Genomic DNA, 9,535 nt, shown 5'->3' with positions numbered 1-9,535 from the left:
ACATTTCAGTAGTGTAGGGTAAACTAACTTACACAGTTTCTTTAAATTTTATCTATAAACGAAAAACTAAATTCGAAGTAATAACGAAATATTGCATTATTAATGTTAAAGTAACCAGATAAACAGGTTTTCTTCCTCACAGCACAGTTGAAGGTTTATTGGATGTATAAGCATTCACATCAACTGTACTGAAAGACATTAATGTACTACAGTATTTCTTATATAGCTATGTCCTGAAATAGCTACATAACTAATAATGAATGATACACGAATTTCTTAGAATTACAAGCTGGAGCTACAATATCCTTTATTTGTAGTCTGCAGGGGAACTATTAATTTACTTATATAACTATATTTATCAGATAATAACATATTTGAATTTCGTTGTGAACTAAACTAAAAGGAATCAACTTTATTTTAAAACTACTTACAGAACAACAGTTTTAATGATAACACAGTTATGAAGTTGAATAATTTAATTTTTCATTTGATTAACACACATAAACTTGCTAGTGTCTTCCTTTGTAGCTACCGGTGGGATAGCCGTAAGTCTTTGGATTTACAAATCTAGAATCAGTGGTTCGATTCCTCTCGGTGGAGACAGCAAATAACCCGATGAGACTTTGCTATAAGAAAATACATACACAATATTCCTTTGTAATTTCGTATTTGTGCTTGTGAAAGGGGGGCGTATCATTTTTAAGCTGTTAAGTTAAATCGCTTTCTTAGATGCGAGTTTTATGTTTTTGGCTCCATTTTTAAAACTATTTTTATCCTGCTTGTCCTGCACGCACTTCAGGTTCGTTTCCGGGTGTTTGACGCGTATCATAGAAAAACACCGAGCGTGGGTTGCGACCGCAGCGCCCCCATAAGTTCCTTCAAATTTTATAACTGTGAACGATTACGTATAAGTACCGTATATTCGAGTGTTAAGCTTCTTTCAGGATCTTCGGTTCGAAACAGCAGCAGTCTTGCGCCCTTGCAATCTCTTTTAGAATCATTCTCTTCCGAGGTAAGAAGCTGACTTAAAATGTAATAACCAACCATTTCTACGTTTATAAAAGAAAATCGTGAACAATATATATTTCTTTTATTCTAGACTGTAGGTGTAACCTTAAAATTTGAAATTTTCTGAGTTTCGTTGTAAAATCTGAGCAGATTTCTTTTAAATATTCTGATTTGTATTGTGTTGTTTATAAGGAAATATTTTCGTCTTTGACGTAAATGAAAGCACTTAAAAAAAACTTTCACGTGCCACATATTAAATTTAGTTTTGTTTTACTCTCGTCGCTATGTTCTATATAGCTCAATGTTTCATTAAAATAAAACTCGGAGTCGCGTTGTTTATGTAGAACAGACATTCTCCAGCTTTATTTCATTGTTTTCCAAGTCCTTTTTGTGTCGTATTTATTATCTTTCTTTAATTTCTACCACTTGAATAAAGTATCCGTTTTTGCTTCAGTCTATACAGTTTGTTAGAATTATTTCAACACGTAACCTATAAGCAATCATTCTTTGAGCCACAAATGAAAAAGAGGGCATTACAATTAAAGCCTTGAACTTCTTTAATACATTTTCATTCCTATACGGTTATTTTACAAGCTAACTTAGCATTAGGTACAACATCGCATCCTATACGACTTTTTGTGATTGTGTCAAATGGTATATGCTCATAGATTTAATGATAAAAAACAACAATATTTAAAACCAGAGTTTTTTAGCACGTGAATATAAGTTTAAACATTATTCGAAATTCTTAAAACTTTTTTGTATATAATTCAGCAACGATTATTTTATTGAATAATATTTTTTTAGCCATAAAATATTAATTTAGCAACCGTTGAAATGTGCTTTGAATGCATCTATGAAAAATGCGTGCTACTACTGCACCATTCCAATTAACTGTTGCCTGGGCAATCATATGTTTTTATTACATATGCTGTTTGTGAACTAAAGAAAACATCAATCAAGTTTGAGATATATACAAACTACTTTACAGTCAATGGCCTTGGTACTAATAATCAAGATTGTTGCATATACAGAATATGAAAAATAATCGGTTTATATATCAGTATTTATACTAACATTTTCCAGCCAGAAAATACTTTGAAAGACTAATCTACAATCTAAACAGTTCTTCAGTTAGAATGAAACATTATATACTTGTCAAAACTGGTTATCTAAATTATAAAGTTAAATGACATTTTAATGATCTTACAAGTAGAAGTATATCAAATGTTCTTTTCTTGGAAGCCACATGTTACTTATTGATCTGAGATAAGTTGACTTCAAATACTATTGAAAAACATCCAATTAAGTCAATCTGTATGATAGCCATTCGGTATCACAAGTATTCAAATGTATTACCTTTCAGTCGTGAAAATTCGACGAATATCATAGTTTCTGCCACTGAAGTTACAAGTTCAGGCACGATGAGAGTCTGTCTAACTGTAGGTTTTCAGGGTCGCCGATCCTGCATCTAGCATCGGATTTTATGTTCCTGGCGCCATTGGTATCTCTGAGGCGCTACTCACAAGCTAGCAGGACCAAAGTTAGTACACGTGCTTGGGGGTAACGTGGGCAGGTATCCTAATGGGAATTGTTTCGGGTACGGAACTCCTTGGGAAGCTTGAATGGTACATTGGGGCGTCTGTGAACTATGAGAAGGCACTGGAACCCCGCGGATATTTCATACTAGTGTAGATATCGAACACTTTTGATTATTAAGTGTCAAGTGGTAGAAAACATCTACAATTTTATAATTGTACGAAACAATAAATATTATATTTATCTAGCACCAGAAACTATTATTACTAATAATCCACATACAGTAATACTGCTTAATATTAATAATCTAAAGATGAAACAATTACTTACTCTTTAGACCCTGACTGTTGTTTAACTTTTTACTTGATATTATAGGGATATGTAGTATCCTGTATATATAGGAAGCTTTCACACGGCTACAGGAGTGTCGACACATATAGTATGCTTACCAATCATTGTTTGTTAATTCACTATATTGTATTAACATAATGTGTTTCCATACACAGGTAAATAGCTACACTACCAGATACGCCACATTAAAGTCGAGCTTTCTTCATAATAACATTCAAAGCAATGTTCAAAATATGACTATAATACAATCGTAATTGTCATGAAGTTAAGCTTTCTTAATAATAACGTAAGACGATTCAAAACAAAAATGTTCAAATCTGCACCAATTAAAAAGTAGACGGTTGGTTAATAACAAGAATTATATTCCATTATTATATTCCAAGAGCATTTTGAAGGGTTGTCTGTTCTTATTCTTGATAGGAAAGGATTTAGCAGACTTCACACACATATTATTTGTTATCTTCAGTGTATGTTGTGAATCTGAAGTAACTTGAATCTTAACCATTAATGGATAGAGCGATAAAGAATATATTATATGTGTTCTGTTCTTTGATTTCGTAAATAGAAAATACTCGTTTCCTTTACTGGAAAATAACACGAAACTATCTTTTCATTTTAATCTATCTTTTAAAGTGTACGTTAAATTCCTATGAAGATTAATGATTAAAAATGTTCATACTTCTCTACAGAGTATTAATAGAAGTGATATAAAATCTAAATATAGGAAACAGTACATTTCACGTGAAAATGATTTTGGTTTCATAAAAACCAGCCTATACTCACCACAACAATACTTTAGCTTAGAGTTTGTTTACTCAGGCTAACTTATGCTTTAAATGTTATCATACTTTTACAGGGTTGTAAAACGTCGATATAACCATTATAAAAAAAAACTTAATCGTAACGCTTAAAAAAAAAGTTGCAACTCATATGATAAAAATTTAATCCTTGCATGCATAATAACCAGTAGAATCGCCATTAACAAAAGGACGCTGAAGGTAAGAACATCATTGTTTAAAAACTGTCTTTTTTAAAGCTGTGTTATTCTTGTTTGTTCATTTCTAATCTTCGCTACTCAAGTGCTTGCTTCCTACGTTAGCTGTCCCTAATTCTGAACTGACAGACAAGAGGGAAGATAGATAGTCTTGACAGTTTGAAAAGCGATTATTCACTGTATGATTTTCGCAGTTTCATTTTTATTGTGAATATAAGAATCTTTATTATTTTTTGTATTTTAGTGAGTCTGCATGTTGATTTCACCATTTTTAATGTTTTTATTATTGGGTTTGAATATCGGTTATGTAGAAAGCTGTCTTTTAAAACAACATTGGCACGAGAATTTTTTTTGTTTTTGCTATAGATTATACTCTAGTTTAATAAAAGCGTTGGGGAGAATAAGTATCAATCGTCCATACATTGAACATTATTCTCAATATTCCCTTCCCGATATTTCCTGTAAGATTTGTTTCAGATTTCTTCTGTCAAGGTTTTACTAAAGCTAGGAGCCATCTTGGTAGCATTAGTAGGAATGTAATTTGCTTTGTTGAATTCATAGTTTTATAAGGATGAAAGTATGTAGTCTGGTAAAACCAGTGATTTGTGAAGATTCATTAAAAGAAAGAACTAGGGCAGGTTCTAGAGCTTTATTAGGTGAAATATTAATGTTGAGAACGAAAAAGTGCAGAGTGTGATGTCAGGAGGCAGTGATCCTTGTCATTTACTTCCTTTTCAGACTACGATTAACATAAGCGGATAACTCTTCCGTAGTCTTATTGAGTTCGAATGACAGGAAGGCCGAGATTATTGGATAATCTTATTTAGATACCATATACCAGAGGGTATTGTTGTCATCTCAATTATTTTTGATGTTTATTCAAGCTTGATATTAGTTGTTACAATGTTAGCCACAGATTATTGAGCTATTTGTCGGTAAGAGACTGTTTCATCAAATTAGCTTCGCTGATTTAAACTGTTAACATCATTATACTGGCGGTTAAATACACTTTATACTGACTGTTAAGTATATTTTATACTGACTGTTAAGAATACTTTATACTGACTGTTAAGTATAATTTATACTGATTGTTAAGTATAATTTATACTGACTGTTAAGTACACTTTATACTGACTGTTTAGTATACTTTATAAGAAAAATATTCTGGGTCACACTGCTACCTAACAACACAATTTCTAACGTAACAAGCTTCTGTGAAGCTTGGGGAGGCTAATCTTACCCAAAGATCTTGACAAAGTATCCCCAGAAGTGAGGACATAGGTTTCCAAGACCACGTTTACGAAGACCAAAGGTACAAAATCTCTCTGCAACTGTACTAGGAGACTTTAAAGTTATGTTGCCAAAAGGATTTGCTGTTATTTTAGTTTTCGTTGTACGCAGTTTCTTTCTCAGAAAGAGTTGTGACACATTCTTTTAACCATAAGTCTATCCATAAGACTTTCTATTGTCCACTGAAGAACACAGAAGAACAAATTAGTAGCATATTCTTCAAACACTTATATAATTACACTTTACTTATGGTGAGAAAAGGACAACCTAATCACTCATACATTAGTTACAGATCACTTCTACAAGAAGTTTGGTTTCGGTCCTTCAATAAGTTCTTCTTCAGGGTTATTGATGAACAGTGAAATCTGTTTATATTGAGTTACAGGTCCAAGTAGATACTGGGCCTCGCGCTTTTGTCTTAAAAAACTCGTAGTTTTGGTGTTGAGATATAAAAGAAGTAATCTTATACGGCTAATCACTTTACAAAAGATATTCAGAAGAGACTTATGTCAACAAATACTGCATTGTATTTTAAACTCCAAGTAACTCAGCGGTAAGTCTGAAGGTTTATAACGCTAAAAACTGGGTTTCAATACCCGTGGTGGGCACAGCACAGATAGTCCATTGTGTTGCTTTGTGCTTAATAACAAACAAACAAAAGTTATTGTAATTTTATGTGTATGATTTTCAAATCAAGGACTGAACAGGATCTATCATATGATGGGAAACAAACAGTTATAAATCAGAAATAGTTTTTATCGATTTTCTCTCTTCGGAGTCCGTAGTTAACAACAACGTTTTCCTCACATAATCCGCTAAATGGCTCCAATCATATGTACATATACAGTATATGTGTATAAACGAATGTGGAGATTTAGAAAGGTACTGTTTGAACTCAGCATTTGGTGGATCTATAGATAATGAAGGTGTTCACTTCAAAATCGAACATGAATTTGTTTTTATTGACTTCTCAGTTGTACTCGAAAAAAAAAATTTAAGAAACGCGAAAGCACTATTTATCAGGAAACGATACATCGATTCATCTATTTCCGTTGCCCCCAGTGGCACAGTGGTATGTCTGCGGAATCACAACGCTAGAAACCGGGTTTCGATACCCGTGGTGGGCAGAGCACATATAGCCCATTGTGTAGTATTGTGCATAACTTCAAACAAACCAACAAACTATTTCCGTTATGAAAGAATCATGCCCTTAAAGCTGTATTCGTTTTATATGCTCTAAAACGTAACAGTCTTTAAATCATGAAAAATAAATACCGAAAGTAAATTTAAACGATAAACTAAAATTATTGATGATGATAACTAGAAGCAACCGTTGGATTTAAAAATTGACTACCACCACCCCCTCTATAGGAAGGTGTTAATGTTAAACAAGCTAATATGTTCATCTTCCTTCTTTCAGGCAAGTAATAATGTTAAATCGCCTATATATATCCATCTTTCTTCCTTCAGGCAGGTGATCATGTTAAACTAGTATGTCCATCTTCTTTCCTTCAGGCAGATGATAATGTTAAATCGCCTAATATGTCCATCTTTCTTCCTTCAGGCAGGTGATAATGTTAAATTGACTAATATGTCCGTCTTTCTTTTTTCAGGAAGGTGATAATGTTAAATGAGCTAATATGTCCATCTTCTTTCCTTCAGGCAGGTGATAATGTTAAATCACCTAATATGACCATTTTTGGTCCTTCAGGCAGATGATAAGGTGAAATCAGCTAATATGGTCAGTTTTTTCCTTCAGACAGGTGATAACGTTTAATCAGCTAACATGTCCACCTTTCTTCTTTCAGGCAGGTGATAATGTTAAATTTACTAATACGTCCGTCTTTCTTTTTTCAGGAAGGTGATAATGTTAAATGAGCTAATATGGCTATTTTCTTTCCTTCAGGCAGGTGATAATGTTTAATTAGCTAATATGTCCGTCTTTCTTTTTTCAGGTAGGTGATAATGTTAAATTAGCTAATATGTCCATCTTTTTTCCTTCAGACAGGTGATAATGTTAAATCAGCTAACATGTCCACCTTTCTTCTTTCAGGCAGGTGATAATGTTAAATTTACTAATACGTCCGTCTTTCTTTTTTCAGGAAGGTGATAGTGTTAAATGAGCTAATGTGGCTATCTTCTTTCCTTCAGGCAGGTGATAATGTTAAATCGCCTAATATGGCCATCTTTCTTCCTTCAGGCAGGTGATAATGTTTAATCAGCTAACATGTCCACCTTTCTTCTTTCGGGCAGGTGATAATGTTAAATTTACTAATACGTCCGTCTTTCTTTTTTCAGGAAGGTGATAATGTTTAATCAGCTAATATGTCCATCTTTTTTCCTTCAGGCAGGTGCTAATGTTAAATTAGCTAATATGTCCATCTTTCTTCCTTCAGGCAGGTGATAATGTTTAATTAGCTAATATGTCTATCTTTCTTCCTTCAGGCAGGTGCTAATGTTAAATTAGCTAATATGTCCATCTTTTTTCCTTCAGGCAGGTGATAATGTTAAATTTACTAATATGTCCGTCTTTCTTTTTTCAGATAGGTGATGATGTTAAATGAGCTAATATTTCCATCTTCTTTCCTTCAGGCAGGTGATAATGTTAAATCGCCTAATATGTTCATCTTTCTTCTTTCGGGCAGGTGATAATGTTAAATTAGCTAATATGTCCATCTTTCTTCCTTCAGGCAGGTGATCATGTTAAATTAGCTAATATGTCCATCTTTCTTCTTTCGGGCAGGTGACAATGTTAAATTAGCTAATATGTTAATCGTTCTTCCTTCAGGCATGTGATAATGTTAAATTGGTTAATATGTCCATCTTTTTTCCTTCAGGCAGGTGATAATGTCAAATCAACAAATATTTTCATCTTCTTCCGTCAGGAAGGTGACAATGTTAAATTAGCTAATATGTTAATCGTTCTTCCTTCAGGCATGTGATAATGTTAAATTGGTTAATATGTCCATCTTTTTTCCTTCAGGCAGGTGATAATGTTAAATTGGTTAATATGTCCATCTTCGTGTAGCTCTTCAAGTTGAAACTTATAACATGTTCTTCTTTCTTCATTCTAGGAATTATTGATTTTGATGTAATTACTTTTTTCGTATTTATTTCTTGAGATCAATAAATACCATTTTTGAGCAGCTAGGATGGCAGAATTATAAGTAACATTATACAACTTATAAAATAATCGATGAAACAAATGTTGTGATGTCCAACATTAACAAAAATGAAAATGGTATTATGTGATATAAATATGTTATTTTAACAGTTAAATGTAAATCTATGTCTGATATACCGTATATATAGAGAGAAAGAGATTTTCAGTATTTTATGTACGTTAGAAACACTTTCGAGCATTTGTAAAAAGAAGAAGACTTAATTTCAATGAGAAATTAAAATATAAATGTATATATGAGAATAACAGTCTGTTTACTAGGAATAGCGTATGAATAGTATGTTACAAAAATATAGTTCAAAGACCTCTTGTGTCAACGATCAGATGCTGGATAAACTTCACTCGTGACATCGTAAGTGAGTGAATGGTAAGGTTACTCGCACTGGTAAAAATAGTAGAATGTTATTTGCCTTGAAAAGCATTGATAATACTGGAACTAAAAACTTTAACCCGAAAGACATATTTTCTACTATTTTATCGGAATCTAAGCAACACCTATGTACAGACAAATATAGTATTTTTATCGTTCTTTACAAAGAAGCTGATGGGTTAGCTACGTTATATCCTCTTCTTTAGCCATAAGCAAATATTTATCCGATAACGTCTCTCACAACTATGACGCCTCTTTTTTTATCATACGGCTGTTTTTATTTTTGTTATTTTATGTGCCTCAATGGTTCCAGCAAATTATTTCTTAAGTTTCAGTTGCTACAGCACCATGACATAAATATCCATTTTTAAGGTTATTTTCTTGTTAAACCTTTCTACATGTCCTACGTTCATTAAAAAATTTATTTTTTACAAAGTCCTCAAACTGGATATTCTATAATTTCAATTATTTTCTTCATTCCATTCCTCATTTGAACTGTTACTGATATATTTACAGGATTTTTATATGTTTCATTGAAGGATGATTTTCTTATTTAATAAATTTTTCAAACCAACCTAAAACTAATTATTATTTTCACGTCATGTTTTTCTGTATAAATGATAACGCTATAAATGGGATGTTCTTAAAGACTTTGATCTAGGACTAAAGGTAACAAATTTAGCTAAGATTCCGTGATTTTCACAATCATGTAAAACGTTCTTGAAGTTAGCTTTCACCCAGGCAGATAATACTTCCACAGAATCTATAATTACTAATGTAATGAGGCCCGGCATGGCCAGGT

General features: G+C 32.6%; 1 protein-coding gene across 1 annotated transcript in view; it reads left to right on the top strand.

Moving 5' to 3' along the window:
- The window catches only part of LOC106457397 (insulin-like), a 39,396-nt gene that overhangs the window by 27,443 nt on the left and 2,418 nt on the right, over positions 1-9,535 (top strand). The gene's annotated exons all lie outside the window — the stretch shown is intronic.

Source organism: Limulus polyphemus, unplaced genomic scaffold (assembly GCF_000517525.1).
Source record: "Limulus polyphemus unplaced genomic scaffold, Limulus_polyphemus-2.1.2 Scaffold325, whole genome shotgun sequence".
Taxonomy (NCBI): Eukaryota; Metazoa; Arthropoda; class Merostomata; order Xiphosura; family Limulidae; genus Limulus; species Limulus polyphemus.
Note: the sequence above shows the minus strand (reverse complement) of the source record. Positions and strands in the feature narration are given on the sequence as shown.